The sequence below is a fragment of the Tupaia chinensis genome, unplaced genomic scaffold, assembly GCF_000334495.1.
Source record: "Tupaia chinensis unplaced genomic scaffold, TupChi_1.0 Scaffold000045_1, whole genome shotgun sequence".
NCBI classification, from domain to species: Eukaryota; Metazoa; Chordata; class Mammalia; order Scandentia; family Tupaiidae; genus Tupaia; species Tupaia belangeri.
The window spans coordinates 10,732,863-10,741,899 of NW_006159501.1; the positions used below are offsets into that span (position 1 = coordinate 10,732,863).

The window sequence follows — 9,037 nt, forward strand, 5'->3', positions numbered from 1 at the left end:
ATGAATGCTTGTCAGTATCACCACCAATCTAGCCTTGCACGGCTGTGTCTCTCAAACCTTCACCTCTGCCATAATGACACTTATACACGATGCTCTCTCCGCCTGCTCCATTCTGCATTTCTGGTTCTCACGCCACCTCTTTTACTCCTGTAAGCGGTTTCTATCATAAATCTTCTTTTTTATTATTTGTTTGCCTTTCTTCTTCGCCCTTATTGGTTCTAAGCTCCCTGAAGGCAGGAGCCATGAGTGTCCATTTCCTCTACTACTCCCTGACTCGCAGATTCTACTCCAACCACGTACTGTAAGTGCTCAATAAATAATTATTGTTGAGTGAATATTTCAGAACAAGTCAGCTGGCTTAAAAATTTGTGATGTCAGTTTGTTGCCTGTGATCACCTGTAGCCATAAGAGAAGAGCTCTCTTCTGATTACTACTGGTGAGAAGATCAGGGCTGTCATAGTTGATCATGAAATCCGTGGGGGAAAAAAATGTTTTACAACTTATCTTACAGGATTGAATATTTTAGCTTTTATTTGAAAAGTGATATTTTAAAGAATCTTCGCAACACAATTCATTTGTATATAGTTGGCAAGTTTTGAAATAGGATTAATTTTTATCTCACACACACACGTGTGTGTGTGTGCGCATGCAAGGGGGAGCATTTGGACAGTCTTGAAGTTTTTCTTGCATTTATTCTAAGGGAACAAGAAGATATTTCTTCTTGCCTTTGGACAGATAAAGGACCATCTTCCTTCCTCAGGGGATCCAAACAGATTTAGTTTTGTCCAGTACTTAAAAAAAAGAATTAAGAAAAGAATTATTTAATTTTATTTATTGTGTTTATTCTTCAATTTGAGCAGAGAGAGACAAACACATGGGGGAGAAGGAATGAGAAAGCCAGCCACCAGGTCATGACTCAAACCATGGTGGGCCATGTGGGAGTCCAGCATCCCAACCACCATGCCACCTGCCAGCTCCGACGTATGACTTTCACCATTCTCCTGGCTGATCTCTCTGTCACATTTTTCTGTCCTTGTTGACCATGTGTAGTCCTTATCTTGCCTACATCCCAGAAGAATATTTTTTAGCAGAGATTATGTAAATCCTGCCATTGTGACTATATTATTCATTTTGGATATAAGAATTTTACTGGCTTCCTAGACAGCCTATATATTTGTTTTGCTCTTAGGTAGTTGTTAGATTCAAATCTAGTTTTGATTCCAAAGACTGTTCTTTCTACCAAAATCTCCATGGAGAAAATAATGAAATCTGTCCAGTTTTCTGCCATACCACTAACAATTGCACAGTGCCTGGCATATAGTAGGAGTTATAAATAAGTTTAACTAAGTGAGAGCTAAGACCCTCTCTCTTGCCTATCATTGGGAGGAAGAAGGGCCATGCTCCAAGGTGGTCTAAACCTCCTAAAGGGAGGAAGGACTGCTGGGTCTGTTGAAGAGCTCAATCAGGTATTGACGGCTTTCAGATTTGCGCTCAGGACACCATTGCCATGAAATAATGGGATTCCATCTGTGACCTACATTTCAATGTTTTCATTTTCTTGGCAAACGCCTCTGACTAGCAGTGGTAACTTGCCTGTTTTCTTCCTTGGTAGATATCTCTGAGAGCTGCCATCTGAGGACTGTTACTGAGTTTTGCACTTAAGGTTTCAAATCTAAAAGTCACAAGCTCATTATAGACATATTTATTCCCTATGAGTATTTTTTGGACCTAAAACAGATGGTTTGGACACCACCCAGGCTAGTTTAGTCAGATCTTTTTTATATTCAAACAATATTTTATTATCATGATGAAATTGTAGAGCACAACAAATAATGTAAATGCTATTTACTGGCACTCAGGAAATTTCCATTTTATCAAGTCACCAGGATTAAACTCTTCCAAGCACGTGAACACCAATAGCTTTTGTATTTGTCTCAATAAGTATAACAATTAATAATTTGCAGAGATTCAACAAGGTTAATGGAATATACCTTTCTGTTCACTGATAAGCCCTTCTAAGTTAGACTCATTATAAGATTTTCAAGTTTGTAATGATTTTATTTTCTTCTCAGAAAAGTAGGAACTTTGGACGTAACCATGGTGATGTGAGCACCCCCCGCCCCCATGAACCTAGGGGTATCCGCTTTGCATCGAGAGCACACACCTTGAGGAAAGAAGCAGAAATCAGCACATGCCTTGTTGAAAGCAAGCACAGTTCTGACATTTCCCCCCACTCTTTAAAATGCTAAAAAGCAACGAAAGGAACTGTGCCCGGAAAGTTGCCCTGGCGAGTGCCGTGTGGCTCCGTCTCCTGTGGGGCTCTTGGCAAGGCTGCCATGTGGGTTAACGTGCCAACGGCATCTTCCAGTGCTTCTCCAGGCCCTGCGTTCCTCTAGCCCTGTGTCCACACAGCCACTTCTGATTCGAGGAGCTGTTCGGTTTAGGGAGACACTCTGTGAAAACGTGCGGTTCAACTGTCACCCAGTTCTCGAATGGAGTTGCTTTCATTAGCTCTCCCAGACCTTGTTCAAAGTCCTCTTCACTTCCAATCTTGGACACGTGCATTATTACAGATTTTTCCATTTATATATATACATAGGGAAATATGTGTATCACACACACACACACATATATATATATAGTTAAATTTTTGCCCTTTTAAGAAAGATCTTTCGAGAAACGAGAAAATGCTTAATTTCTGTGCAAGTCTCCTGCTTAATTTACTCTTTTATATATATAGATAGATATATGTATATATATATATATACATATATAATAAAGCTTTGAGGTCAAAGTAAAAGGGACAGTGTTCAAATTATCTGATATATTTTATTTCTTATATTAACACATTGCTTTTTTGGAAATAAAACATTGAAACTGTTTTCTTTTTTAAAGATTTTTGCCATAGGACATATGAACTTACTAGAGAGAAACAGTGCAAGGGAAAGTGAAAAATTGACCCCCAGAGGGGATGGCCTCTCTGTAATCCCTTATTCTCCATTCTTCTGCTGGTATTTTGGGCATGCATGCACACATGCCAGGCATGATTTTCATTCAAGTCTTGAACTGCAATTGGCCATGTGGGAGTCCAGCACCATAACCACTACACCACCAACTGGCTCTAAAACTTTTTTCTTTTTAGAAGTCATCTTTAATAGAATTTAGCCATTTGCTGCCTCCCTTTCTGTTATTTCATAGCTCACTTATTTAATTTATTTTTTAAAGTAACAAGTTGAGTAAAACGTTTTTAATAGTAATAGCTGGGTCAGCAGCTGACATGGTGGTTAAGGCGCCAGACTTCCACATGGCTGACTGTGGTCTGAGTCCTGGACCTGGCAGCTTGAAAAAAATCACCCTTGGTCTGTGTGCATGCATACCCAAAATTTCAGAAGGAGAATGGAAGAGAAGAGACTGTGGCATGGCTAGTCTCCTGGAAAGAAATTTTCCACTTTCTCTGTTCCATTTTTATGTCCGTTAAATTTTTCTCCCTTAATTTTTCTTCCCATTGTCCACACTTCCCCACTCTGTCTCTCTCTAGTGAGTAGTACATGCACCCTGTGGAAAATATAAAATAAAATAAAATAAATAAAATAGGCAATATCACTGGTAGGAAGATAAAGACACTAAGAAGTAATTAATTTACAGCATTCGTAGTGTGATACATAATTTTCACATCATGGTATGTCTTTTTTTACATCATTTTCCAGCACCCTGGAATAAGAGGAACATGTTGGGGGGATAGACAAAAGGCCTAGAGGCACGGAGCATTGAGTCTCTGTCCTACCACACCCAACCTTACTCTCTAGAGAGCGCAGAGATATATGAGCAGTCAGAGCCAATGGAGTAAGAAGTGCCACTTATGCTGAGAGAGCGATTGGATCTGGACTGTGATCCTCCTTCTTGGTAACAGCCAGGATCAGCCCTGGGAGCTTTAAAGAGACAAGCCACAGCCCCAAAACCTTGGCTCGGCAACTTCCAAACATCGAGTTGTCAGTGCCAGTTAAGTCTGTTTCCCTGGCTATTTCCTGAATCCGGGAGAGGGTAAACAAGAGAGAAGCAGAAAGGAAAAATTGAGATACAGCTTGGACATGAATTGAACTGAACAAACAGATGTGTGGACTCATTCAGAAATTGTGACAAAATAGCAGGGATCACACAGCTCTGTTTCTTGATTTTCTTTTTCTTTTTCAGAAAATTGTTGCTTGCAAACTACAAGAATCTGGCATGAAATAGTTAATTTCTGTTAGATAAAGCTTGTTGGTTGTTAGTTGTAATTAGGGAGTTGAGTCATATTAGTATTTCTCAAGTCTAGTTACACATTAGAATCACCTGCAGAGCTCTAAATAAACTCAATACAAACAAACGAAACAACAACAAAATTATATCTGGGTTCATCTTCATGCCAGAGAGTTTGACTTAATTGCTCAAATATAACTCTGGGTAGATGGACTTTATAAAATTCACCTTTCTCGTGCCCAGCTACTGAACTGATAAATCAAAGGCCAGGATGAGCAGGTGGTATAGGGCTTAAGGTGCTGGACTCCAATGTGACCAATTGCGATTCAAGTCCCAGACCTGGTGACTTAAGACTCAAGCTGGGCCCATGTGTGTGTGTGCCCAAAATCCCAAGAAGAGAAGGGATTACAGTGTGGCTATCCTGGCAGGGGGTGATTTCTCATTTTCAGTCTCTCAGTCTCTCTCTGCATCTCTAACGAGCACATGTGCCCTGTAGCAAAAATCTCTAAATGAATAAATAAAATAAATCAAAGATCTCTTACTCTATTATCATTAAAGAAAATTTTAGCAATAATGATAAATGATACAAAAGATGGAGTGAAATAAAATGCAAATATTAACCTTGAATAATGGAATTCTGGGCACATTTTAACATTCTGAGGACAAAGCCTTTATCATTTAGAATATGGTGAAAGGATGGAATGCTTCATGGAAGAGGAGGCATTTGTGCTTTGTTGTAACATGAAGATTCAGTCATATGACTAGGGAGACTATATCAAGGTAAAGATTTATATTTCCTACCTAGGGAGATTAACCATCCCAGTTTGCTTGAGACTACCCTAATTAAATCAAAGAAAGATTCACATTTTGAAAATTCCTCTGTCCTAGGAAAACTGATGTGAGTTATCATCCAGTATAATTTTTGACTGAATTGATGCATGTATAGAAGAAAAAAGGAATACACAACCAGAGGCTTTGTCATTGGCAACTGTTTATAGTTATCCGCAAGCTAACCAACTGATCTCTTAAACATAATAATTACACAGATTAATAAATACAGAGAGAAAGAAAGAATGAGAGTTCTCTGTGTACTTGGTATTTAAAATCTGAATGTATTGCTGTGTCTAAATCACAGATAAATTCATGGTAGTAACTTCAATACAATGTTACCTGCTTATTTAAGAAATTATCGCACACATGGGACCAGCAGTTGGAGGAATGGTTATGTCGCTGGATTCCCATGTAGTTGACTGTGGTTAGAGTCCCAGACCTGATGACTTAAACTCATGCCGGGTACATGTGTATGCCCAAGATCTTGAGAGGAGAATGGATAAGAAGGGATTGCGGCATGGCCATCCTCCCTGGGGAGTGATTTCTCGCTTTTTGTCTGTCTCTCTATGTCTTTCTGGTGAGCACACATGCCCTATAGCAAAAACCTCTCTCAAAACAAAAAAAAAAAGAAGAAAAGAAATGATCACACGCCTGGGTATCTCCTAAGGCCTTGCCTGTGCTGTATCCTCATACCAAAGCTAAGATAAATTGTCTTAGAGAATGACCTTTTAAAATCTAGTCTGAAAATTGAGGGTTTAATTATTGTATAATCTAACAATTTTTATACTTGATTTTGTACTTTTTAAAATTGTTTATAATATGTGCTTTATTTATTTTTTGTTTTTAGACATTCAACCTCTGAATATCATTACAGCTTGTAAAATGAATTTCCTCAGCTCGAATACACTGTGCATTAGTCCAGTTAAAGGTACTATCATATACATGATAATTAGCGGATAATTTTCCACTTTAATGTCCCTTAAATATTTTGTTCCTTTTCCCCCTTGATTCTCTCATGCTTTATTTTTTAATAGAGCCATTGTTCAATTAGAACCTAAGGTATACTCAAACTGACAGCAGTGCCAAAGCAGCCATTAGCTTAAGAACTTGGGGCAAGTATGTTACGTGGCTTTCCCTGGGATTGTCGTTGGACAAGAGCTGTCAGTGGCCTACAGAGAAGAAGCTGTATTTCACATCACCATTGTCTGATGGCAGCTGCGGTTGACCTGCGGTTCTGCTCTGACATCTCCTCACAGGGACCTGGGCTGCAGGAGCAGTCAACCCGGCACGTGGTTTTCTCTTGGCAGAACTGGCTGACACAGAGAGTGGGCTAACTCTGTTGCTGGGGTGGCACCTGTGAGGCTGGCTCACTTCTCATTAGCCAGAGGAGGTCACGTGGCCACACGAGTGCCCCCAGGCATGTGTGTCACCACACAGGAGTCTCTACAAGCCGTGACAATCTGCCGAGACCCCCAGATCTATCATAGGCAGAGCAGGTGGTCAGAAGTCGTAGCACAAGCTATCTCACAAAGCTATTTACTAAGTCTTTAAAATGCTTAAATATTACTTCCATGAGCAAGAGACAGAAAGAGACAGAAGGGCAGCAGCCCTGAGGTGCACTGGCTATGGCCATGGTGTGTCCCCAGAGTCCTCAGGGTGATCTCCCAGTTTGAATTCAGAACCCCCTCTTGTGGGTCAGCCTTGCAGAGCACTGCATTTAACACCACGCCACCGTCTGGCCCCTCACAGAAGCTGCTTCACCCACCTCAGTCTTCTGCTATAAGGATGCATTAGAAAACCTACTATCTGGCCATTGTGAGGCGGAAACCAGAAGACTGGAAGGTATAAAGGCAGAAAGAGCAACTGTGGATAGTAGAGACAGAGTGGGGAAGGGTAGACAATGGGGAGGAAAATTAAGGGAGAAAAATTTAACGGACATAAACATGGAACATCACCTGTTGAGGATAACGTGAATGGTAATATCTTTGCCTGGACTAATATGCAGTGTATGGTGTATTCATGCTGGGAAAATTATTTTGTAGGCTGTAATGATGTACACTGATTAAATGTAAAAAAATAAGAAAATGAAAATAAATAAATAAGTAAATAAATAAATAAAAAGTATATATACATGGATTGCACTTAGGAGCATTCTGGCTCCTAGAACTCCAAACTATATATTCCCTTTCTCTTCATCTTCCAGAAGATTCTCTTCCACTTTTTCTTCCAGCAAATTTTCTGATGCACTTAGGGATACTAAGTTTTCATGAATTTGAGGAAACACCCAGTTGGCAAGACATCGCAACCTTGGTGAGCCAAACAGTGAGGACCTGAAAGAGGTACACGTTACAGGGTTTCCTAGCTCCCAGGTCTGGGGCACAAATGGCAGGACTAGGAAGCAAGTGACATGATATGTCCTGAGAATTCAACTGGAGGACTCTCCCTGAGCTGCGAGAAGTATTGAGTGGCATTTGGGTGAATCCACATGTGCTACATCTCGCACTAAAGGAGCATTGCCGGGCCTCGCAGGCTGAGCTCGGTTTCTTCCATATAAAAAGAGAATAATTATGCTCACCTAGAATCAAGCTGAGCAAGATTATAGATAATGTAAGCACTCCACCTAGCATTCTGGGGCACTCAATACATTTTTATTAAAAACAAGGATCAAATCTGAAAGAAATGCAGCACTTTTTTTCTTAACGTCTTAGGTTCTAGGAACGAGAAACTCTGCCTAGAATTCTATCTGCAAAGCTTTTAAGTTGATTTGGAATGATTCTCAGAAATTCTTCTCTGCATCCTGGAATCTTAGCTCTCTAAAGGACCCCAAAAGTCATGTCTTAGAACCCATTCATTTTTTTAGACTAAGGAAATTGAGCCTTAGACAAAGGGAGTCATTTTCCTAATTTCCTGTGGCTCAAAAGCAAAAAAGAGTGGGAAAGCTAAAATACCTAGATCCTTACCCGATGTTTTTCTCTTCTCAGTAGGATTTATATTCCCCATTTCTCTGTTCTAAAGGGACTTGTGATCTAACAAGGGGTGCAAAAATCTGTCTGGTGACTTTAAGACATTTTAGGCAGTCTTCGTTTGGGGTATTCAAACACATTTGGGAAGAAAAAATATGTTTTACTTCTGACTAATGGACACTATGTGAAGTAGGAGATCTACCCAAGGGGGTGTTGAGAATGCCCGCTGGGAAAAATAAGCAAAGCCACGCCCCACGGCTGAAATACAGAGGGTGCAGTGCAGTGACGCCCGCTGTCAGGACACACGAAAGTCAGAGCAATTTCTGATTTTCTTCTGTAGAACGAAAGAGGGATTTCTCCCCCTCCCCCCTTTTTTTCTTGCTTGCCTCAGTCATACCACTAATTATTTAGTGGTCTTTCCAACCTTTTGTAATCTCTACTCGAGAAAGCCCTGAAAGATATTAATTCTTAGCCATGTGCCTCATAAATGAAGGCCATTCTGCTATACTTAATGACAAGGCTGAGGCAGCAAGATGTCATTTGCTTTTTTCTCGGTTTTTAAATTGCTTTCTAAATGAACTACAGCTGTGAGGGCCAGGTGCTGTGATCCCTTTAGAAAGATCAGGAAATGATGAAATCCAAAATTTCGAAGCGTGATGGATGTCAGCTCCCGATTTGGTGTGTGTGAGGTCACCCCGTGCACCTGGTACCATCTCCACAACAGAATTACTTTTCTGTGTAGGAAAAAAAAAAAAAAAAAAAAGAGAGCGAGCGAGGGAGCGGGAGAGAGATGCACAGGCCTACTGCGAGTGCAACAATAAGAGAAACAGTTTATAATTATCTCTTTGTCTGTTCCTCATCTAGATGGAAATGGTGAAACACACAGGCTCCCTACCCCCACGCCTCCCCATATAGGTGTCGCTGCTGTACGCAAAGTGAGACTCTTGTGAATCACAGAGCTGGTGTGGTGACAACCCAGAAGCCACTAGGAAGCAAGTGGCTTTTTA

General features: G+C 40.5%; 1 long non-coding RNA gene across 1 annotated transcript; it reads left to right on the forward strand.

The window, feature by feature from the left end:
- The first annotated feature begins 4,937 nt into the window (after nucleotides 1-4,937).
- Nucleotides 4,938-9,006, forward strand: LOC102502301 (uncharacterized). Its single transcript, XR_333354.1, has 3 exons — nucleotides 4,938-5,016; nucleotides 7,271-7,377; nucleotides 8,895-9,006. It is a non-coding gene; the product is annotated as an uncharacterized LOC102502301 (long non-coding RNA).
- Nucleotides 9,007-9,037: the final 31 nt, after the last annotated feature.